The following is a 14,874-nucleotide window of genomic DNA, read 5'->3' on the forward strand; positions in this document are numbered from 1 at the left end:
TTTTGATGAATTTTTGGAGAGAAATAGTAAAGAGAGTGATAGCAGAGAAAATATATTTCTGAAATATATTTAAATTTCAGCACAATCATATTCAAAATTTGAATGTAAAAAAATTAAAGATTAAAAGACTATCACAAAATACTTGGGGTTTATGAAACTTGATTGCAGAACAAAATATCTTTTTCATTCCTAGGATAAACCCTCTTTTTTTTTTTTTGTTCAAATGCATAGTCAACAACAAAATGCTCAATTCTATATATAAATTAAAATTTAAATTATATTTCTAAATTTTAATTATTTTTATTCTCCATGTTCCAATTAGATAATTTCACTTAAATAGGCCCATTGCATTTTGTGATGCACTTTTAATATACAACCTTACTGTCTTGCCTTTTGTCCCAGTCACAAAATGAAAAATGAACTAGAAAATAATAACTTCAAAGAGGAGAAGAAAGAAAAGGTTCAGTTAGATCAGACATACGTTTACCTCTGATAAGTAGTAAGGTGCAGAAGTTAGGTGTGCTCCAAAAATGGCTTGAAATACTGAAATCATGCTGCCATTTAGCACACAGATTAAAAACAAAGCCAAATGTAGTCCTCTAATAACTTGGGATTGGGCAGTTTTCTGGTTACTGACTCAAAAATTTGTTTCTGCACTTTCTATGGATATAGGAGAAAATTAAAGGTTCCAAATCTCCGCAGTTTCAGTCTTAAACTAGTTAACCCTAACTAATCTGAGAGCTGAAATTTCTGTAATATATTAAGTATACATAGTCAGGATATGTTAAGGAAACCTTGAGGAGTGGAACCAGAGACCTGGGCACAGAAGAAGGCAAGTGAGAAAACATATGCTCCTGAATGTGAAATGAGGTAACATAGCTGTCACTTAATACATTTTCAGGACTTTTTCTAAAGCAAAATGGGAATTAGTTTCCTGCCTTGTACTGTGTGCATACCCGCTGTATATGTGAATAGACACATAGTTTGAACACTACTGACAACCTTTGACATGATGCAGAAGACCACTAACTAAAAATCTCAAGTTCATTCCAAAGAATATTCCAGAATATCCATAAGGAACTGGCATGAAACTTTCCAGAAAAATCATAAGTGTTTGAATTCACAAAACTGGTTTATAGCCCATCAGTTTTAACTCCAGTGCTGAAGCAAACACAGTGACTTTGGAAGCCAATTTCTGAAAGCAGTGACTTTTGAGATTGAAAATAAAAACGAAAAAAATTCAAAATTCACAGACTTAATTGTCTCTCAGTCTAATCATGTCCAATACAATTCACACATGATTTCCTTTAATCAACGTCTATGTTATACAATGTATGAGAAGGCTTCCTTGCTCCACTTCCTGGCCTACATTCTAAAGGGCAGTATAAGTTTAGTCTTACAGATCTTAGGAGATCTAAAGCAGATTTAGAGGTGTTGGCCCCATAATTAATTTGCTCTGAGCAGATCTAGCTTGTCTGAGAGCTCTGCAGCTTTCCTGAAAATCCTTTCTCAGGGCGAAGTTTATAGTGACTTCCAGCACAGCAATCACAGCAATCCAAAAATTACATTTGTGTAAGGTGGGCAATGATTCAGGTGGCCAGGTGTGTACTGATATGCTGCAGTGGCACTTTTTAGTGTTCTAGTGACTGCATTATCATCATTTGGCTGCCTAAGCTGCAAAGAATGTTTTTTTTTTTTTTTGCATGTCATACCATTACTTTTCCCCCCATTTTCTACTACTGTATGAATATAGCAACAAAAAAAAATAATTTAATTTGATTATTTAAAAAAGAAAAATTAAGAAATTAAAACATAAATCTGGAAACTTTCCAAATAATAATGTATGGCTGGGATATCTTAGAATGGAACTTTCTGAGCCCTCTGTAAGTTTCAAGTGAAAAAAGGCCATAACTAAATGGAGTTTAATTTCTCCATTATGGATTAAACCCAAGTCATAAAATGTCACCAAGGAATACAAATACGCTTACTCACAGCATTTGTTACTGGCAGTACTGAAGTAATTTTATCATGTTTCCCACTTAGGAAAACAGTTGACACTCAGCTTGGGTGAGTAAATTGGTGTATTCCTGGCTTTACGTCAAGTGATCTTTCTATTATATGACAGCTGATTCATCACAGATGAATCTCAGACATATACCTAAAACACATCTCAAATTTAAATTATTGTTATATTTGCCATTTTTTCCCCAGATTTTGAATAAGTTTCCAGTTTTTATTTGAAATATGAGGGTGTTCATGATATTATATTACTTGTAGCATTCTATAATAGAGGAACTTTCAATGTATTTTTTTTCACCATTATTAGAGGCAACTGAAACTGCCTCTTCCTGCTTCCATTTGTGCTTTTCCCAGTTTTCGTATTGCATTGTTACCAACTCTTTGACGAGTTGCTCAGCTGTAGCTTTTGTGTAAATGTATGAGCTGGAGATAATTGCCATTTTTTATATCGTTTTGTTGTTATAATGTCTCCATCTTGCAGAAGTTTGCACACATTGCCTTTTAGACACAGAACTGTTTTATCCAAGCTAGAAGACAGACAACCTTACCTACATAAGGATGCTTTAATATTCTGACCAAAGGAGATATCTTGAGATAGACTCTGGTTTCCAAGATTCTTCTTAGGTACATATCAGTCCAGCTTCTTTTTAAATAACATAATGGAGGGTGGGGGGATGAGGGTATTTCTACAGAATATGGACTTTTGCTGGTTTTTTTCTTACATTGCCTTTGTCATTGTGCTATTTCAGAAAGAAGTAGCCAAATGTTGGAGCTTGTGGTGCCAAAGATGGTAAACTCTCAGAGAAGATTAAACCTTTTGATATCAATTATCCAAACTTTACCAGAGAACAAGATAAGTCTTATGAAAAGGAAAAATGGGCTTTTTAAGTTCCTTTGGACGCGTGGAAACAAATGAGAAAACTCAAAGTAAAACTCCTCAGGCACTACTGAATCCCTGCTGATAGCAAGTAAAGTATATCAAAAGCTAATGCAATCCTCTTTCACTACTCCTCTGGGAAGAAATGGAGTTTTCAAAAGCTTAGTTTGAGTCAAAAGTCCAGTTCAATGGTTCATGACCTTTTTAACAAATCTGGACTGAGTTTTGGTTTTATATTGGTAGAGTTAAATACTTCATTTTTTGAGTGTGTAGTTTAATCCTCATGACCTGCATATTTTGATCATTTTGCAACCTACTTTCATTTTGGTTTCTACTCCTGTGGAGTATTTAAAGTCCTTTTTGTAAGAAATTTTCTACATAACGCTTTCTACTTTTTATGTTTCTACTTATTGAACCTGTTACACAGTTCAAAGCTGAGATATTCCAGAAAATGTTTGTTCAATGTTTGTATAGACAACTACCCAGCAGCAAAGACAAAATATCCCAAAACTTAGTATTCAGTGGAGCTCAGACTTACTGCATTCAGCATTTGCCACTGAAAAATATTCAGCTCAGAATCCTGTGTATTCGAGACTTCAAATCTTAAATAACCCCTTTTAATTTTTTAAATTTTATTTATACTCTTTGGTATAAATCTGCAACAAGCTGTGGATAGCTATTTGTACAAATGAAGTGTATTTTGTGCTGCTGAGTAATCAGCTCTATTTTGTCCATGCAGATTTTAACACCTTTTTATCTCACTCTCTAAAGGTGACTCTTTTAGAAAGTGACAAGTTTTGCAGCCCAACAGAGGCATGGCTGTTGCAAATTGATAACCCTATGTCCAGTCAGCAGTGAGGCTGAGACTGTATTTTAAATATGTATACTCTCCCTCTGTATGTTTATATTTGCGTGGTTCAGTACATATAGATCAATACAGATATGAACCACACCATACTAACTCAAATACAACAAGCAGAAGTGGCCTGATCCTGTTCCCCTCCTGGTTGATCAAGGAAATTATACACATATATAAATGGTGGTGGTCTCTGGATCCTAGTCTAGTGTACAGCCAGCACATCAACATATGAACCCCTAGTGTTCACAGCCCCATTCCAGTTGCTGATACCCACACATAAAAACAAAACCCTGGTCACATGGATGCAGAGACACATGACCCCTTAATTTCCTCCAGTAACAAACCTTAAACAGTCTATCAAGTAGCTGGCCCATGGGTCCCCTCATTTCCCACTTTGCCTCATGCCCAAACATGCTCCCTGCTTGAATGGAACTCACAGGTAGGTGGTTTGGATCTGTGGCCTTGCTCATAGCCCTCCCTGAGATCCCCTAATCTCAATAGCTAGACAGGACCAACTGTCTCTCCAGTAGTCAGTCTCAACACCTCTGTACTCTCCTGTATTTGAGTAAATTTATGGCACTTCTAACACCTGATTCCCATCATTTTTATTCCACTCATTATCTAGTCCACCCTGAAGTTCTCTAGGAAATTGCAGGCACCTACATGCACACCCGTGTACAGTTTGCACATGTTCCTGTCTCTTCTGCTTCTGGCACCACAGACACAAACACCCTCTGGTCTCTCCAGCTGCTGCACTGAGACATCCACATGTGCACATGCATTCCCAATAGAGTCCTCACTCAGGAAAGCAGATAGAAAGGCAGTCTTTTTGGAATAGAGAATTGACTCATTGACTAGGAACAGGCGACGGCTAGACAAGCATAGATTCTCTTCTTACCCAATACCAGCCCATTTTATCTCCTTATCCCTCTATTTTCCTGCTTTTCTAACCACTTTGATCTCTCCCTTGCCCCACCTTTGGCTCCTGCCCAGAACATTCCATTATCTTGTGCAGTCCCACAGCACTCTTTCTTGGCCCAGTGAGTGCCATCTTCCGATCAGGGAGCTGCCCCTGTGGACTCGTAGTGTCGGGATTCACCGAGCCCATAGGGCTCATAATGCTTCCCTGGGATAGCCCCAAGGGACAAGGGAACAGGGGCTCATGTTTCTGACTCAGGGTAAAGAGATTTCCATGGGCAAAATTAGCATTTAATCACATAAGCTAACAGAATCCACTGGGTAGAATTTGTTGTGAATCTCCTGGTTGGATCAAAAATAATATATATTAGTTAAATTGTATGATCATTTCTCTTTGTAGAGAAATCAATGAGGAGACTGAAGATAAGGTAAAGCTCCTATCATGATGGTGACTTCTATAGACTCATTACCTCTGCTAGAGTAAAACAAAGGTTTTTTAGAAGAGTGGCTACAACAGCACAGGTTGAGCATTGGCTGAGAAACTTAACCAAAATTACTAAGTTTCTATGGACAATTTTTGAAAATTAACTTAAGTTTTATAACAATATTTTTGAGCATCGCCTCTAAAATATAAGTTAATAAAGGACTATAGGTCTGCATTAAACAGATTATACAGAAACAAAAGCAGAGTTTTATGATGTATTCAAATGTTATACTTTTATACAGATTCTTAGTCAATAAGGATAATTGAAATTAGATGAATGAAATTTACTTTACTGACAACTACATGTCTTACTGGACAGAAAGGAAACCATTGTGAAATATATGTTTTCTGGAAACAGCATAAAAAATGTTTCATAAATAATCCAGGTGTCATCCTAGATAAAGGTAATAGACTAGAATCCATGGACAAGCTCTTGCAACTGTATGCATATAAGATTTCTGATTGACAATGTCTCTCTAGTCACACCATATTTTTCTTCCAAGTGCAGTGTATTTGCAGTTTGATTAAATAGATATGTGCTCATTCAATAAATACATGAAACATCACAAGCAAAAGTAAGTCATAAACTGATACTAAAATCATATTTAATGATAAAGTAAGTTTTACATGTCGTCCTTAAATTTTTACTTCTAGTACAGGTGATTTAATTATGAGTTTTAAAAACTACCTTATAAGTCCCTTAACTTAAAAAATGAAAGGCTTGAAATTATCTGGTTTAGGCATTTTTGGGGGTGGGACCAAGTAGTGGCTTTTCTTCTTTAAAACCATTTTTGAAGAATGAAATCTTTAATGTTTTCTCAGGTGTCTCTGGTGATTTATCTATTGCTTTCCTGGGGCACCAGAGAAACCAAGAACAGGTGTCCAAGAGTTACACTAAGAGAAATATTATGTGTGGCTTTTCAGTGGACCTCAGCAAACAAATCTCAAAATGGTATATTCCTTGATTTTCTGAGAGCAGTTCACACACATTTCAGATATATTCTTTATTCAGGGCCATTTGAGTAATTCAAGACTTGAGCTTAGATTTTGTCTTTGTTACTTGAAAACAGGAGGTTTAAAAAAAATTATATTTTTATATATCTATATATGCTTATAAATTCACAAAAACTTCATTAGTTTAATATGTCTAATTATATAATTCCTAGCTTGCAAATGAATGAGAAGAGTACAAATCAATTTGTTAAATACTAATGTGCTTAACCTCAGTTCTAGTTATTAGGAACTATTTGGGGCTAATGATAGTAAGAAATGGTTTAAAAACAAAATTTTATTGGTCATGACAGGATATAAGGTATTGAAAACTGGTGTTGGAATATGCATACTTCTTTGCTATGCATTTTTATTCCATTTTGTTTCACTGCTGATCAGTTAATAAACTATTATGTACCTGTGGTTTGAACTTGTTCCACATTCTTTTGTCTTTTACCAGCACTGCAGACATGACTGTTATAGTGAACAAAATGAAAAACAAACAAACATTTTGAAGGCCGAAAATGCTATTTTTGCTTTTTTGTATCTTTTACAGTTTTGCCTTTTTGTTGTATCTTAAGAAGTAGACTTGCTGAGTCAAAGAAAGCTCTTTGTCACACTACATAAATAATTCCTGTCCCTAAGGTTAGCCAGGCAAGTGGAAATTATTCATTTCTAGTCTCCAATATCCACTCTCACAGCAGTGTCTATGACTCCTATGGTTCTCATTCTTGCTAAGGGACTTTATATGTGTGGCTCTCTCTAGCACAACATTTTAGCATAGAAAGACTTCTGATACTATGGGATTCCAGCATCACTCCTATAAACTGCAGAAGTGCTATTGCTCTGCACCATAGCACAGGGAATTGAAACACAAAGAAGCTGTTTCACCTCAGATCCCAAGGCCACATCAGTACCAGATCTGGTAGCTGGGGTTTAGGAGGAGATGCTAAGGGTGCAAAGGGTTGCAAGCTCAGGGTTGCAAAGGTATATGGCTCAAGCTACTTGTGTTGCCAGTGTAACAGAAGAACTTGGTTACAACCCAGAATCCTTAGGCCTGCATTTCTTTCCCTGGAATTAGCTCACAAAGTCCAAACTGAAGTAAAAATATAAATTGCCTTGCCAACAGATGGAGAATATTTGCTGATTAACAGCCTGAGAAATCTTGACAATGTGGAGACCAAGCTTGTGCTACAACCAGTATCTAAACCTGAACAATCAGCCTGTGCCATAGAGGATAAAAAATTTTCTGAAGAAAATCTTTTCAGACTGGGAAAAGTCATTGATCCCTAGTAAGGTATTCAAGACAAGCAGTGACATGTCTGAATTAAACTCTCCTTGAATTTGAATTCCACTCCTCGGTATGGGTGAAATTCTTGGCTATCTTTGTTCAACAGTAGTTTTATTCTTGAGTTAAATGGAGAATAAATCTTTCACTGTTCGCTATACCTCATCCTATGTCCCTCCAAGAACAGTTCCTTCATTTCCTTGCCTATGATAGAAGCAAGGGCTTGCATAAACTTCAGGTTTAATACAGAAAAGGAATTGCATTATGCTATGTTCTTGAAGATTTCTATTCTTGAATTAACAAAGTCTTTTTCTGAAGAACTAAAAAACATTATAGGGGATATTTAGTAATACCTTAGAAGAGAGTTAATCGAAAAATGTAACTGACTATGAAGATGGTGACAATTTTAATGGTGTTAGGCAGACACTTCAAGTAATTTTTTTCATATAATTTTAAACCTAACTCTTCCTATAAGATGATAAGACAGCTACTCTGTATTGACACACTTTGACTAGAATGTATTTCTCTCTTTTTTTTGTGTTAAACTATGATAGGTGCATTTGTTCAGTAAAAAAAGCTTTGATGTGAAATGCTGCAAAACTTGCAGGCATATGAGTTTTATTTTGATGATATTTGGAGAATCTATAGTTCTTCATGAGCTATTAAACCTATTAATAACTGGGGAAAAATTTCTGGGGGAAAATGTATTCCTCCTTAAATATTTTGAAAGGGAAAGTAATGGTTATTTTACAGGATTATTGACATTGCAGTGAGTACCATTCAGTGATTAAAACCTCATTGTGAAGGCTACTATAAAGCCTATTCCAATGCCATTCACTGAACTGTTGATTTTAGTGATTCAGGTTTATAAAAAATCTTTTACCTTTTTTCAAAGACACTTGCCACTCAAAAACCTATTGCAGAGAAATATAAGTGGAACATTCAGCATTCATTTCTAGCTTGCTTTACATTTCTTGGAGGACTGATAATATCATCAGGACATCAGAAAAGTTATAAATTTTCACCCAATATCCTGTTTTTAAATTGATGGAATATTTTCAATGTAGAGTATGAAGCTATAAAACATAAAGTATGCTAACTTAAGTTTCAATTAATTTCAAGTCATCTTTTCAGAATGAGTTATAATATTGACCTCTGCTGAATCATATGACAGAAACTGCGCTGAGAGAGAGGAGCTTAGAGGATAAGAGGGAGGCATTTTGCTTGGTTTTGTTTATTTCATTTGGTTTTTGAAGGGCTACAAGGTAGAAGCATCCTGGGATTCAATCCAAAAAATAAAAAGAACTATTTTAAAAAAACAAAACCCAAATTGTCTCGTGAAAATAAAAAAAATCTTGATTATATCATTCCATCTGTGTTGATTTTACTGTGAACTCTCCATGTATTTTTGCAAAGGCACTTTCCAGGGAGATAATCAAATTAAGCCGCTCTGTAGTAAGAAAGCTACTATATATTCCTAGTCATACTTCCTTCAAACATGATACACACATTCTTCACTGGAGTCATGCTGCTGATTATACCCTGAAACCACTTTTAAATTAAGGTTCATTGGATCAAGGCTGTGGGCTTTCTGTTGTTGCTGTTCCTGGTTTTGGTTTATTGGTTGTTTTTTTTTTATTCCAGATGAAGTCCACAAGACTTTAGAGGTGTGTCATTGCATTGGGAAATTGAATTGTTGAAAACATGTCTCTTCTTGATAAGGATCTGGATTATTGTCATACAGGGTTTTTTTGCATATTTTTATGGTATTTGTTACATTCTCAACTGGGGACAAAATTTATGTTGTTTTGAAGACTGGATATGCATAAGACCTTAAGAACCTGATATTTAAATGCATTGAGTTCCTCCAAAATGTATTTTTTTGAACAGCAAGAGTATGCAATCTTCTCAGGTTTACACAGATTAAGAGTCTACTAAACTCTAGCAATTTAAACTGGTACTCTGAATAAGTAAGATTTTCTTGAAGTATGGATTAAAAAAGACAGAAAAATACAACAAGATTTTCACATCAGCTAAGCATTGCAGTTACCATGATGGTAGAGCGCATTACATTCTAGTAAAAGTAAAGAGAATTTATATGACATATTAAATCCAAAGATTAGGAGTCTAAAAACATTACTTGTTGCGGGAAAATAAAAGAAAACAAAGCATTGTCATATCATTTCAAAGTTAGGACTGACTTGCCACAAACAAACCGAACTGAGCATTTGATTTAAATGGAACAAGTCAGATGTCTCAAATATAAATAGACCTTGTCATTTAACATGAAATATGCTTTACAGAACCAACTGAGCTCCCTTATACTTACCTATGATTAAAATACCCAGAATGGGATACTCTGAATGCAAAACTGGTGAGGATTTATAGGCATGTGAGGATAAATATTTTCTAAGTATCTCAGATTCTCTAGAGCTATCTTTTATTATTTATACTTAAGTCAGAATGTCATTTACAGTTCTAAAAAAAATGTCTGCATTTAAAAGTTTATGACTTTTTTTGTCATAAACTTGGGTTTAGAAGCAGAAGTTCTTGTATAGACAGTCTACCACAGAAATAAAGTTTTGGTTAGACACAGGAAAGATACCCTTTGAAAATAAGCAGAAGAGAGATTTGAAGTGGGAAAACACCTTCCTTTTTATGTCTCATGGAAAAATGCACTTAAATTTTGCATTAGTTTATTTTATAAGTGTTACACTGGTAATTTTAGCAGCTGGAATGAGTCTGGGAATAAACACTTTTAAACTTTTTTCTTTTTTTTTTTTTTTTAAGTGGTTGAAAATCCAAGAGATTCACAGAACTTTATTTAAAATTACAGCTTACACTGAACTGAGTTCTACACACCAGCCTTCTGGGAAACTGATTCAAAGTCCAAGAATAATAGAATATCCTGAGTTGGAGGGACCCATGAGGATCATCTAAGTCCAACTCCTGGCCCTGCACAGGACACCTCAAGAGTCACACCATGTACCTGGCAGCATTGTCCAACCACTTATTGAATTCTGTCAGGCTTGGTGCCATGACAACTTCCCTGGGGAGCCTGTTCCAGTGCCCAACCACCCTCTGGGTGAAGACCCTTTCTCTAATATCCAATTTATCCCTCCCTGACACAACTTCAGCCCATTCCTTCGGGTTTTGACACTGAAGAGATCAGTGTCTGCCCCTCTGCTTGCCCACATGAGAAACCTCTAGACAGCAATGTGATCTCCCCTCAGTCTCCTCTTCTCTAGGGTGAACAAGCCAAGTAACCCCAGTCAATTCCCCTCTGGACCCTTCACTATCTTTGTTGTTCTCCTTTGTATGTCCTGTAATAGCTTTATAACCCTATATTGCTCTGCCCAAAACTGCACATAGGCCTCAAGCTGAGGTCCAGGATATGGTTGGCCCTCGTGGGTCAAGGTTTGTTTCTTTCTCTTTAAAAAGTAAACTAATAACTTCTTAAGTTTAAAAATTGTGTCAGCAATTCTTTTCATAAACATTTTGTGTAGGAAATACAATTTTTTTTTCATTAGCTACAAAACAGCTTTGAATATTAACAAATTTGCTAGGGCTGGAATGATGAAGGCCTATGGATTTCATCATAGTCACAGAAGCAATTTGGAAACTATGACATGATGTGAAGGTAGAGGAACATCGCTTTTTGCTGTTTGGTCTTAGAGTTTATACTAAATGGTCAAATACATGAGAAAATTTATGAGTATTTTTTTATAAAATAAGCACCTGTTGAAAAATTGTTTTCTTTTGAGTAAAATCAGCAAGATAGCAAGAAAAATGGAACATGGTGATAAAGGAATTTCACTGATGTTTGTACATGTGTATCTGTGGAAAAATATACCAAAAGTTAGGAAGATAAAAGATAGTGGCTCTTTGAGTAATTCTCTGTGCCAGAAATGTTCTATTTTCCCTCTGTCACTGTTGTTGACATTTGCTTTTGAATAGAAATGTTCTTTCTCTTTCCACTTTAACTTTATTCTTTATTCTTCAGCAAAATCAAAACACTATGTTTATGACATAGTAGTTTACTGCTTGGAAATAAGTGAACTGTCAAAATGTTAACATGATGAATTCATTGCAGGATCACAGAGAAAGACCATGTGGGTGTGTGAGGAAGAACAAAACCCTGATAATTAACAGAGAGGGTAGAGAAATATTAAAACTTTTAAAAAGTTAATGGCTCTAATTTCAAGGAATGTAAATGTAAAGCATTCCCCACATCATGAAAGCAAGTCTGCTTTGAAAAACATTTCTGCTGCTCGACTCAGCAAGGCACTTGGAGTTCATCCAGAAGCAGAATCACTGCTCTGAGCTGTTGTACTGCTCCTTTTACTTTTGTTCATTGGCACTTGACACTCACCACTCTGACTCTTTAGTCTACGTTGCCAGAAGAAAAGCTTTCCAACTGCTCTGTGACTGAATATGCTCTGGAGGACTGGAAGTTGCTTATGGAGTTAAGTATAGCCTGTATTTCCAATTTCCGTAGGGCTAAAGCAAACTTCAGATTTGAGAAATCAAGATATCTTGATAGACTTGGGACAGAGTGGCTGGAAAGCTGCCCAGCAGAAAAGGAACTGGGGATGCTGGTTAACCACTGGCTGAACATGAGCCAGAATATGCTCAGGTGGCCAAGAAGGCCAGTGTCTGGCTTATGAGAAGTGGCTGAGGGAGCTGGGGTTGTGCAGCCTGGAGAAAAGGAAGCTGAGGTGAGACCCTTCCACTCTCTGCAACTAACAGAAAGGAGGTTGTAGCCAAGTGGGGGTCACTCTCTCCTCCCAAGTAACAAATGATAAGACAAGAGGAAATGGCCTATGGGGAGGATTAGATTGGATATTAGGAAAAATTTCTTCCTCGAAAGGGTCGTCAGGCATCGGAATAGTCTGCCCAGGGAAGTGGTAGAGTCACAACCCCTGGAGATACTTCAAAAACGCGTAGATGTGGCTTAATGGTGGACTTGGCAGGACTATATTTGCAGCTGGACTTGATCATAAAGGTCTTTTTCAACCTAAATGATTCTATCATTTTATGAAGCTGTAAGATATTGTGTATATAAAAATATGTAATGTGTAATACATAACATATTATAGAATATTTTAAAACAGTTCTTTTAATTCCTCTTCACAAGTCATCATCAAGCAGAGACCTTTTCCCTAAACTGTTTGCACCCATCCTATGCACATGATACAACCTAGAGGAGCTAAAGAAGCCTAAAGATGTACAGTGAGAGTGCACAGCTTATTTGCTTTACCAGTCTGATCTGGAAAATTGAAACTGCTAAATATTACAAGGAGAATTATTTTCCTGACAATCAAAGCAAAGTATTTTCATCTTATCTGTTCATTTGAACTTAAAATTTTCCAAAATCTTTATTTTTCATTCTCATCTAAGATTAACTCCCAGCCTAGCAAATATTCTTGTATAAATCTGATTTCACACATAAGAAAAATAATTACATGTTCAGAAATTTTTGCAGATTCAGGATTCACTTCTTGAACAAGCCAATAAGAAATGGAAATCAATACTGCATGAAGAGAAAAAAAAAGGAGAACTAGAAGGACACTGAAAACAGGTGACATGAAATAAAAAGGAGGGCCTAATAGGTTTTTTTTTCTGTTTTCTTTGTACACAAATCTCATATTCATATGCTGTTTGTATTAAGCTTACGGTGGGAAAAGTATCTTCTTCAGGTTACACAAGTAATTTCTGAACTGAATATTTTACTCTGCTGATGCTTTCTAAAATTCTCCCCCAAATTTTTAACAGGAATATAAGGAGATTTGGGCTATCTCTAAGAATCAGGAGAATTTAAAATCATGTACTACTTTGGCTTGGTTTGGTTTGGTTTGGTTTTATTTCTTTTTTTTCTTAGCTATTATCAAGTACAGTGGCTGTCTAGAAGTGGCTTCTGTTTCTGTGAGTTAGACACAGCCTCTCCAGTTACAGGCAGCTTCTGTGATTGCACAGCTTGTGAAGATGAATGAACTCCCAAGAGCTGTGTAGCTGCACAGGCAGATTTGACCCAGAAATCACCTCCTTTACAAGCATTGTATAAAATCTAAAGAATATTCTTTAACACTTGAGGACACTGAGATTAAGGACGGTGCATAAATACAGAGGATTATTATACTGATTATTTTTGTAAACTAGCAAAATATCTTACTTCAAAAGGTCTAAGAGAGAGATTTTAAATTTTATCTAGAGGTGAAAATTAAAGACTGTTTGTATTCAGGGAAAATTACCTTAAAACAAAGAGATGTGTGACTATGCAGCCATTAGTTGTAATCTTTGCTTTTGTTAAATACTGACTAGAATGCAATGAGGAGGTTTTATCCAAAGGAACTGCACAGTGGTTACTAGTTACACAATTAAAGCAATTGTCTGAAATTTTTCTGCATTAGTAAAGCTCTAAAAATCATAAAACAGCAGGGATCAGAGAGACATACAGCTTAGTCTTCTTTTATTGCTGCTTCCAATAAAAAAAAAAATGTTCATTGTTAAGATAAGCTGACTTGTGCTGTTAAGATTTTCATTGTTAATGACTCTATGGTTCAGGGTCAAAATATACATGAATTTTAAAACAACTCAGCTGAAAACTCATGTACATTTTATGCAAAGGACAGTGATCCTGCTGCTACTCCACTACTTTGTTGTCTTTTATACTGTGATAAGGGACCTTGAAATGGGCACATATGTTTGGGAGTAATTACTAGTGATTTTAATTCTGTGTAAATTATTATATATGGTACACAATGATGAAAAAATATGTGGCAGCTGCTACCATTGCATGTCCATGAAAAAATATCTACCCTATAACTCCAAACAACAATTGACAAGCAAAGCCAAAGTTTCAGCAATGCAGTAGTTCAAACATTCATCTGAAAGTATAAATACTTCTTATGGATTATGTTAAGAAAATCACCTGTGTGATATAGGGAGGAGGAAACTGTTCTCGTCTAACAGAGAAAAGCTGGTTTTAGTGTGACACTATCCCTTCCTCTCACATTCGTTACATGGATAGCTTAGGAATTAGGCACACAAAGCTGTAGGGGCAGCATTTATAAAGCCAGGATCAAATCTCTCTGAGGCGCTCAGTGAGCAATGAATTTTAAGTGATGTGTGGTTTTCATAGTGGGCTTTGTACATGGAGGGATAATAACATCAGAGGATTTCCTGCTTTGCTTTCTTATTTGTTTGCATGCCAGATTTACTTCTATGTTAGTCCACAGAGCACAAGTGGAAAAATAGAAAGTTGCTTAACCTAAAGAGATGTCCTTCCTATGTGACTGGAAACCTGAAAAATACCCTCTAAAAGAGGTATATAGAGTTCCAACTTTATTGGAATATGGGATTCTTCCTTTGCAGTACATTAAACTCCTTATTTAGAACTCATGTTTTCAATGACCATGGTAGACTACAAAATAGTTTAT

The sequence above is a fragment of the Corvus cornix genome, chromosome 2 (assembly GCF_000738735.6).
Source record: "Corvus cornix cornix isolate S_Up_H32 chromosome 2, ASM73873v5, whole genome shotgun sequence".
In the NCBI taxonomy this organism is placed as follows: Eukaryota; Metazoa; Chordata; class Aves; order Passeriformes; family Corvidae; genus Corvus; species Corvus cornix.